The following is a 10,547-nucleotide window of genomic DNA, read 5'->3' on the forward strand; positions in this document are numbered from 1 at the left end:
TCTTCCCTGATGGTATTCCTAGGCGGGAGTGCAGGGGAACATGTGGTTTGGGCTTCAAAACCAAGTATTTGCGAGTACCTCTCTGTGGTTAGTGGAGGTGTTTTAAATACATCCCTAACCTGGGAACACATGTGCCCCCATAAAGATCCGTGGAGTCTGTTTCAATACCTCCAGCAAACACATTAACACTTGCACAGTTATCCTGAGAGTTGGCAGCCTCCTCCAACTGACAGCAGCGCCTGGGTTATAATAGAATCCTTTAGCTTGTAATATGAGTGTTTCCCTGATCCGGGATGTGAGGGAAAGCTGGAGGTTGGGCTTCGAGGTCAAGTAGCATTGAATCCCCCCTGATTGATTGAGGAAGTACTTAGAGGACTTCTCCCTAAAGGGAACAACTTTGTACCCATTCATCTGGGTGGAGTGGGGCTGCACAACTCCCCCCCACACACAAGAATGGGATCCGGAATCCTGAGTGTGTGGAAGATCCTCCAACTGACAGCAGCGCCTGCGTTCTAATAGAATAACTCAGCTTGAGTTCCCTAAGTTTTTTCCTAGACCTAGCAGTGAGCGATGGTGGGGAATGGGCTCTAAAGCCAAGAATAAGCGAGTGCATCTTTGTGGGCAGTGGAGGATTTGAAATTTCTTCCCCAACCTTGGAACACCTGTGCCCCATAAAGATGCGTGGACTCTGATTCCCCACCTCCAGCACACACACGGAGACGTGCTCAGGTATCCTGATTTTGGGGAGGATCCTCCAAATGACAGCAGCGCCTGGGTTCTAATAGAATCCCTTAGCTTGTATTCCTTGAGTGTTTCCCTATGCCGGGCTGAGAGGGAAATCTGGGAGTTTGGCTTGGAGGCCAAGTAGCAGCAACTGCCCCCCGATGGCATATGGAATTATTTAGAAATCTGCTCCCTAATGGGAAACAAGTGTGACCCCATTCATCTACTTGGATTGTGGCTCCACATCTCCCCGCCACACAAGGTTGGCTTCCGGAATTCTGAGAGTGGGAAAGTTCCTCCAACTGAGAGCAGTGCCAGTGTTCTAGTAGAATCCTTAAGCTTCTCTTCCCTGATGGATTGCATAAGCTGGAGTGCGGTTCAAAGTGTGATTTGGGCTCTAAACCCAAGTATTAGTGAGTGCCTCTCCATGGGAAGTTGAGGTGTTTAACCAACAACCCCCAACAAGGGAATACCTTTGCCCCCTGGAATATGCGTGGACACTGTTTCTCCACCACAGCACACACACGAAGAAGTTTTCTGGAATCCTGAGCATGGGGAGGCTACTCCAATTTACAGCAGCACCTAGGATATATTAGAATCCCTTAGCTTGTGTTCCCTGAGTGTTTACATAGGCCAGGCTTTGATGTAATGTGGGGTTTGGTCTCGATAGCTAGGTTTTAGCGAGTGCCTCTCTATGGGCATGGAGGTTTTTAAAACTACATCCCTAACCTTTAAACACCTGCCCCCCATATAAATGCGTGGTCTCTCTTTCCCCACCTCCAGCACACCCACGAAGAATAGTTCTGGTATACTGAGTGTGGGTAGGCACCTCCAAATGACAGCAGCAACTGGGAACTTATAATATCATTTGGCTTGCTTTCCCTGAGTGTTTCCATTGGCCAGGCTGTGAGCGAAGTTGGGTGTTGGGCACTAAAGACTAGTAATAGCGAGTGCCTCTCTCTGGGCAGTGGAGGTGTTTAAAATACATCCCCAAACTTGGAACAACTGTGCCCCCCCAAAAATGCGTCGACTCTGTTTCCCCAACTCCAGCACACACACAAAGACGGGTTGAGGTTTCCTGAGTGTGGGGAGGCACCTACAACTGACAGCAGGGCTTGGGTTCTACTCGAATCCATTAACTTGTCTTCACTGATGGCTAGCCTAGGCGGGAGTGCGGGGGAATGTGAGGGTTGGGCTCTAAAACCAAGTATTATTGAGTGCCTCTCCACGGGATTTGAGGTGGTTTAACCTGCAACCAAATATTTGGGCATACCTGTGCCCCATGAAAGGTGCAAGGACATTGTTTCCCCACCTTCAGCACACACACGATGTGGTGTTCTGGTATCCTGAGTGTGGGGAGACTCCTCCAACTGACAGCAGCACCTGGGATCTAATATAATCCCTATGTTTGACATCCTTCAGTGTTTCCCTAGGCCGGGCTCTGAGCCTAGGTGGGGGTTGGGCTCTAAAGCCAAGTATTAGCGTGTGCCTCTCTATGTTCAGTGGAGGTGTTTAAACTACATCCAAACCTGGGAACACCTGTGCCCTCATGAAGATGCGTGGACACACTTTCACCACCTCCAGCACACACACGAAAATGTGTTCAGGTATCCTGAGAGTGGGGAAGATCTTCCAAATGACAGCAGTGCCTGGGTTCCAATAAAACCCCTTAGCTTGTATTTTCTGTGTGTTTCCCTACGCCGGACTGCGAGGGAAAGCTGGGGTTTGGGATTGGAGGCCAAGTAGCATCGAGTGCCTCCAATGGACTGAGGAAATATTTTGAGGAATTCTCCCTAACGTGGAACACCTGTGCCCCCATTCTTCTGCGTGGGGTGGGTCTCCACACATCCCCCACACTAAAGGGTGGATTCCGGATCCTGAGTGTGGGGAAGATTCTCCAACTGACAACAGCGACTGGGTTCTAATACAATCCCTAAGTTTGCCTTCCCTGATGACTTGTCTATGCCAGAGTGCGGGGGAATGTGGGGTTCAGCCTCGACAAACAAGTACAATCGAGTGCCTCTCCACGGGATGTGGAGGAATTTAAAGTGCAATCCACAACCTGTGAATACCTGTGCCCCTTGCAAGATGTGTAGATCTGTTTCCCCAACTCCAGCACACACAAGGAGAACTATTCGGCTATCCTAAATGTGGGGAGGCTTCTCAAACTGATGGCAGCACCTGGGATCTAATAGAATCTTTTGGATTGACATCCCTGATTGTTTCCTTTGGCCACGATGTGAGTTAAGGTGGGGTTGGGCACTAAACCAATGTAATAGCGAGTGCCTCTCTATGAGCAGTGGAAATGTTTACCTATATCCCCAACCTGGGAAAACCTGTGATCCAATAAATAAACGTGGACTTTGTTTCCCCACCTCCAGGACACACATGAAGAACTTTTCTGGTATCCTGAGTGTGGGGAGGCTCCTCCAACTGACAGCAGCACCTGGGATCTAATAGAATCACGTGGCTTGACTACCCTGAGTGTTTCCATAGGCCGGGCTGTGAGCGAAGGTGTGGTTGGACAGTAAACCAAAGTAACAGCGAGTGCCTCTCTATGAGCAGTGGAAGTGTTTAAATACATCCCCAAACTGGGAAAACCTGTGCCCCCAGAAAGATGCGTGGACTCTGTTTCCCTCCTCCAGCACACACACGGCATTGGGTTCAGATGTCTTGAGTGTGGGGAGGTTCTTCCCACTAACAGCAGCGCCTGGGTTCTAATACAATACCTTAACTTGTCTTCCATGATGGATTGAAAAGGCCGGTGTGCAGGGGAAAGTTGGGATTTGGCTCTAAACCAAGTATTAGCGAGAGCCTATCCATGGGATATGGGAGTTTGACCTACAACCCAAAACCGTGGAATAACTGTGCCCCCTGAAAAATGCGTGTGCTATGTTTCCCCAACTCCAGCACACACAGGAAGAATTCTTCTGGGGTTCTGAGTGTGGGGAGGTTCCTCCAACAAACAGCAGTACCTGGGTTTTAATAGAATCCCTTAGCTTGACTTCCCTAATTGTTTTCCTAGGCCTAGCAGTAAGCGATGGTGGGGGATGGGCTCTAAAGCCAAGTATTAGCGAGTGCATCTCTGTGGGCAGTGGAGGGTTTTAAACAACTTCCCCAACCTTGGAACACCTGTGCCCCATAAAGATGGGTGGAATCTGTTTCCCCACCTCCAGCACACACACGGAGACGTGCTCAGGTATCCTGATTGTGGGGAGGCTCCTCCAAATGACAGCAGCGCCTGGGTTCTAATAGAATCCCTTAGCTTGTCTTCCCTGATGGCATGCCTAGGCTGGAGAGCGGGGGAAAGAGGGGGTTGGGCTCTAACCAAGTATTAGCGATAGCCTATACATGGGATGTGGGTTTTTAACCTACAACCCACAACCATGGAATAAATGTGCCCCCTGAAGAATGCTTTGACCCTTTCCCTACATCCAGCACACACACGAAGTATTGCTCTGGAATTCTGAGTTTGGGGAGGATCCTCAAACTGACAGCAGCTCCTGGGTTCTATTTGTATCCCTTAGCTTCTGTTCCCTGAGTGTTCCTTTATTCCAGGCCATGAGGGAAAGCTGGGGGTTGGGCTTGGAGGCCAAGTTGCAGTGAATGCCCTCTGATCCATTGAGGAAATAATTAGAGGACTTCTCCCTAAACGGAACACCTTTTCCTCCATTCATCTGGGTGGAGTGGGGCTGCACATCTCTCCCATACCTAAGAAAGTGTTCTGGAATTCTGAGTGCAGGGAAGTTCCTTCAACTTACAGCAGCGCCTGGGTTCTAATTGAATCCCTTTGCTTGTCTTCCCTGATGGATAGTCTAAACGGGAGTGCGGGGGAAAGTGTGGTTTGGGCTCCGAAACCAAGTATTTGCGATGACCTCTCTATGGTTTGTGGAGGTGTTTAAACTACATCCCTAACCTGGGAAAACCTGTACCCCCATAAAGATCCGTGGAGTCTGTTTCCACACCTCCAGCCCACACACGAACACTTCCACAGTTATCCTGAGAGTGGGCAGCCTCCTCCAACTGAGAGCAGGGCCTTGGTTCTTATATAATCGCTTAACTTGTCTACCCTGTTTGCTTGCCTGATACGGAGTGCTGGAGAAAGGGTGGGTTGGGCTCTAAATCCAAGTATTAGCGAGTGCTTCTCCATGGGATTTGGAGGCTATTAAGCAAAAACCCACAACATGGGAATACCTGTGCTCCTTGGAAATTGCGTGGACTCTGTATCCCCACCCCCAGAATACACATGCAGAAGTGTTCTGGTATCCTGAGTGTGGGCTGGCACTTTCAGGTGACAGAAGCGGCTGGGTTCTAATAGAAACCCTTTGCTAGTAATCCCTGAGTATTTACTTAGGACTGGCTCTGAGAGAAACCTGGGGGTTGGCCTTTGAGGACAAATAGTAGCGAGTGCCCCCCGATGGACTGAGGAAGTATTTAGATGAATTCTCCATAAAGGGAAACACCTCAGCACCCATTCATCTGCGTGGAGTGGGGCTTCAAACCTCCCCACCACACAAGGTTGGGTTCCAGTATCCTGAGGGTTTGGTATTTCCTCCAACTGACATCAGCATCTTGGTTTTAATAGAATCCCATTGCTTGTCTTCCCTGATGGTTTGCCTAGGCCAGTGTGTGGTTGAAAGTGGGAATTGGGCTCTAAAACTAAGTATCAGCGTGAACCTCTCCATGGGTAGTGGAGATGTTTAAACTACAACCCACAACTTGGGAATTACTGTGACCCCTGAAAAATGCGTGTTCTTTGTTTCCCCACCTCCAGCACACACACGACGTTTTCTGGTATCCTGAGTGTGGGGAGGCTCCTGCAACTGACAATAGCACCTGGGATCTAATTGGATCCATTAGATTGACTTCCCTGAGTATTTTCCTTGGCCGGGTTTTGAGCGATGTTTGGGTTGTGCTCTAAAACCTAGTATTAGCGAGTTCCTATCTTTTGGCAGTGGAGGTGGTTAAAGAACATCCCCAACCTGGGAATACCTGTGCCCCCATAAAGATGTGTGGACTCATTTTCCCTCCTCCAGCACACACACGATATCTGGCTCAGATGTTTTGAGTGTAGGGAGGTTCCTCCATCTAACAGTAGCGCCTGGGTTTTAATACAATACATTTACTTGTCTTCTGTGATGGCTTGACAAGGGCGGTGTGTGGGGGAAATTGGGGGTTGGGCTGTAAATCCAAGTATTAGCGAGTGCTTCTCCATGGGAAGAGGAAATTATTCACCAAAATCCCACAACCTGGGAATACCTGTGCTCCTTGAAAAATGCGTGGACTCTGTTTCCCCACCTCCAGCACACACATGAAGAATTATTCTAGTATCCTGAGTGTGGGGAGGCACCTCCCACTGACAGCAGCTTCTGGAATCTAATAGGATCCCTTAGGTAATCTTCCCTGAGTGTTTTCCAAGGACGGGATGGGAGCAAAGATGGGGTTTGGGCTCTAAAGCCAAGTAATAGCGAGTGCCTCTCTATGGGCAGTGGAGGTTTTTAAAGTACATTCCCTCCCTGGGAACACCTGTGACCCCATAAAGTTGCGTGGACTATGTATCTCCAACAACAGCACACACACAAAGACTTGTTCATGAATCCTGAGTGTGGGGAGTCTCCTCCAACTGACAGCAGCGCCTGGGTTCTAATAGAATCCCTTAGGTTGTCTTACCTGATGGCATGCCTAGGCTGGAGAATGGGGGAACGTGGGGGTTGGGTTTGAAGTCCAAGTAGCAACGAGTGCCCCCTGATTTACTGAGGAAGTACTTAGAGGATTTCACGTTAATGTGGAACACCTGTGCCCCCATTCATCTGTGTGGAGTGGGGCTTCAAATCTCCCCACCACACAAGGTTGGGTTCCAGTATCCTGAGGGTGGGGTAGTTCCTCCAACTGACATCAGCGTCTTGGTTTTAATAGAATCCCTTTGCTTGTCTTCCCTGATGGTTTGCCTAGGCCAGTGTGTGGTTGAAAGTGGGATTTGGGATCTAAAACTAAGTATTAGCGTGTGCCTCCCCATGGGCAGTGGAGATGTTTAAACTACAACCCACAACTTGGGAATTACTGTGACCCCTGAAAAATGCATGTGCTATGTTTCCCCACGTCCAGCACACACAGGAAGAAGTGTTCTGGGGTTCTGAGTGTGGGGAGGTTCCTCCAACAGACAGCAGCACCTGGGTTTTAATAGAATCCCTTAGCTTGAATTCCCCAAGTGTTTTTCTAGGCCTAGCAGTAAGCGATGGTGGGGGATGGGCTCTAAAGCCAAGTATTAGCGAGTGCATCTCTGTGAGTAGTGGAGGGTTTTAAACTACTTCCCCAACCTTGGAACACCTGTGCCCCATAAAGATGCGTGGAATCTGTTTCCCCACCTCCAGCACACACACGGAGACGTGCTCAGGTATCCTGATTGTGGGGAGGCTCCTCCAAATGACAGCAGCGCCTGGCTTCTAAAGGGATCCCTTAGCTTGTCTTCCCTGATGGCATGCCTAGGCTGGAGAGTGGGGGAAAGTGTGGGTTGGGCTCTAAACCAAGTATTACCGAGAGCCTATCCATGGGATGTGGGTTTTTAACCTACAACCCACAACCATGGAATAAATGTGCCCCCTGAAAGATGCTTTGACTGTTTCCCTACATCCAGCACACACGCGAAAAAGTGTTCTAGTATTCTGAGTGTGGGGAGGTTCCTCAAACTGACAGCAGCACCTGGGTTCTATTAGTATCCCTTAGCTTCTGTTCCCTGAGTGTTCCTTTAGGCCAGGCCATGAGGGAAAGCTGGGGGTTGGGCTTGGAGACCAAGTGGCAGTGAGTGCCCCCTGATCCACTGAGGAAGTACTTAGAGGACTTCTCCCTAAACGGATCACCTTTTAATCCATTCATCTGGGTGGAGTGGGGCTGCACAACTCTCCCACACCTAAGAATGTGTTCTGGAATTCTGAGTGCAGGGAAGTTCCTCCAACTGACAGCAGCGCCTGGGTTCTAATTGAATCCCTTTGCTTGTCTTCCCTGATGGAAAGCCTAGGCGGGAGTGCGGGGGAAAGTGTGGTTAGGGCTCCGAAACCAAGTATTTGCGATGACCACTCTATGGTTTGTGGAGGTGTTTAAACTTCCTCCCTCACCTGGGAACACCTGTGCCCCCATAAAGATCCGTGGAGTCTGTTTCCACACCTCCAGCACACACACGAACACTTGCACAGTTATCCTGAGAGTGGGCAGCCTCCTCCAACTGAGAGCAGGGCCTTGGTTCTTATAAAATCGCTTAACTTGTCTACCCTGTTTGGTTGCCTGATACGGAGTGCTGGGGAAAGGGTGGGTTGGGCTCTAAATCCAAGTATTAGCGAGTGCTTCTCCATGGGATTTGGAGGTTATTAAACAAAACCCCACAACATGGGAATACCTGTGCTCCTTGAAAAAAGCATGGGCTCTGTATCCCCACCACCAGAACACACATGAAGAAGTTTTCTGTTATCCTGAGTGTGGGCTGGCAATTTCAGGTGACAGAAGCGGCTGGGTTCTAATAGAATCCCTTAGCTTGTAATCCCTGAGTGTTTCCCTAGGACTGACTCTGAGAGAAACCTGGGGGTTGGGCTTTGAGGCCAAATAGTAGTGAGTGTCCCCGATGGACTGAGGAAGTATTTAGATGAATTCTCCATAAAGGGAAACACCTGAGCACCCATTCATCTGCGTGGTGTGGGGCTTCAAATCTCCCCACCACACAAGGTTGGGTTCCAGTATCCTGAGGGTGGGGTAGTTCCTCCAACTGACATCAGCGTCTTGGTTTTAATAGAATCCCTTTGCTTGTCTTCCCTGATGGTTTGCCTTGGCCAGTGTGTGGTTGAAAGTGGGATTTGGGATCTAAAACTAAGTATTAGCGTGTGCCTCCCCATGGGTAGTGGAGATGTTTAAACTACAACCCACAACTTGGGAAATACTGTGACCCCTGAAAAATGCATGCGCTATGTTTCCCCACACAGAGCACACACAGGAAGAAGTGTTCTGGGGTTCTGAGTGTGGGGAGGTTCCTCCAACAGACAGCAGCACCTGGGTTTTAATAGAATCCCTTAGCTTGACTTCCCTAAGTGTTTTCCTAGGCCTAGCAGTAAGCGATGGTGGGGGATGGGCTCTAAAGCCAAGTATTAGCGAGTGCATCTCTGTGGGTAGTGGAGGGTTTTAAACTACTTCCCCAACCTTGGAACACCTGTGCCCCATAAAGATGCGTGGAATCTGTTTCCCCACCTCCAGCACACACACGGAGACGTGCTCAGGTATCCTGATTGTGGGGAGGCTCCTCCAAATGACAGCAGCGCCTGGCTTCTAAAGGAATCCCTTAGCTTGTCTTGCCTGATGGCATGCCTAGGCTGGAGAGTGAGGGAAAGTGGGGGTTGGGCTCTAAACAGAGTATTAGCGAGAGCCTATCCATGGGATGTGGGTTTTTAACCTACAACCCACAACCATGGAATAAATGTGCCCCCTGAAAGATGCTTTGACTGTTTCCCTACATCCAGCACACACGCGAAGAAGTGTTCTGGTATTCTGAGTGTGGGGAGGTTCCTCAAACTGACAGCAGCACCTGGGTTCTATTAGTACCCCTTAGCTTCTGTTCCCTGAGTGTTCCTTTAGGCCAGGCCATGAGGGAAAGCTGGGGTTTGGGCTTGGAGGCCACGTAGCAGTGAGTGCCCCCTGATCCTCTGAGGAAGTACTTAGAGGACTTCTCCCTAAACGGAACACCTTTTCCTCCATTCATCTGGGTGGAGTGGGGCTGCACATCTCTCCCACACCTAAGAATGTGTTCTGGAATTCTGAGTGCAGGGAAGTTCCTCCAACTGACAGCAGCGCCTGGGTTCTAATTGAATCCCTTTGCTTGTCTTCCCTGATGGAAAGCCTAGGCGGGAGTGCGGGGGACAGTGTGGTTTGGGCTCCGAAACCAAGTATTTGCGATGACCTCTCTATGGTTTGTGGAGGTGTTTAAACTACATCCCTAACCTGGGAACACCTGTGCCCCCATAAAGATCCGTGGAGTCTGTTTCCACACATCCAGCACACACACGAACACTTGCACAGTTATCCTGAGAGTGGGCAGCCTCCTCCAACTGAGAGCAGGGCCTTGGTTCTTATAAAATCGCTTAACTTGTCTACCCTGTTTGGTTGCCTGATACGGAGTGCTGGGGAAAGGGTGGGTTGGGCTCTAAATCCAAGTATTAGCGAGTGCTTCTCCATGGGATTTGGAGGTTATTAACCAAAAGCCCACAACATGGGAATACCTGTGCTCCTTGAAAAAAGCGTGGACTCTGTATCCCCACCACCAGAACACACATGAAGAAGTTTTCTGCTATCCTGAGTGTGGGCTGGTAATTTCAGGTGACAGAAGCGGCTGGGTTCTAATAGAATCCCTTAGCTTGTAATCCCTGAGTGTTTCCCTAGGACTGACTCTGAGAGAAACCTGGGGGTTGGGCTTTGAGGCCAAATAGTAGCGAGTGTCCCCGATGGACTGAGGAAGTATTTAGATGAATTCTCCATAAAGGGAAACACCTGAGCACCCATTCATCTGCGTGGAGTGGGGCTTCAAATCTCCCCACCACGCAAGGTTGGGTTCCAGTATCCTGAGGGTGGGGTAGTTCCTCCAACTGACATCAGCGTCTTGGTTTGAATAGAATCCCTTTGCTTGTCTTCCCTGATGGTTTGCCTAGGCCAGTGTGTGGTTGAAAGTGGGATTTGGGATCTAAAACTAAGTATTAGCGTGTGCCTCCTCATGGGCAGTGGAGATGTTTAAACTACAACCCACAACTTGGGAATTACTGTGACTCCTGAAAAATGCGTGTGCTGTTTCCCCA

Source organism: Vicugna pacos, unplaced genomic scaffold (assembly GCF_048564905.1).
Source record: "Vicugna pacos unplaced genomic scaffold, VicPac4 scaffold_19, whole genome shotgun sequence".
Taxonomy (NCBI): Eukaryota; Metazoa; Chordata; class Mammalia; order Artiodactyla; family Camelidae; genus Vicugna; species Vicugna pacos.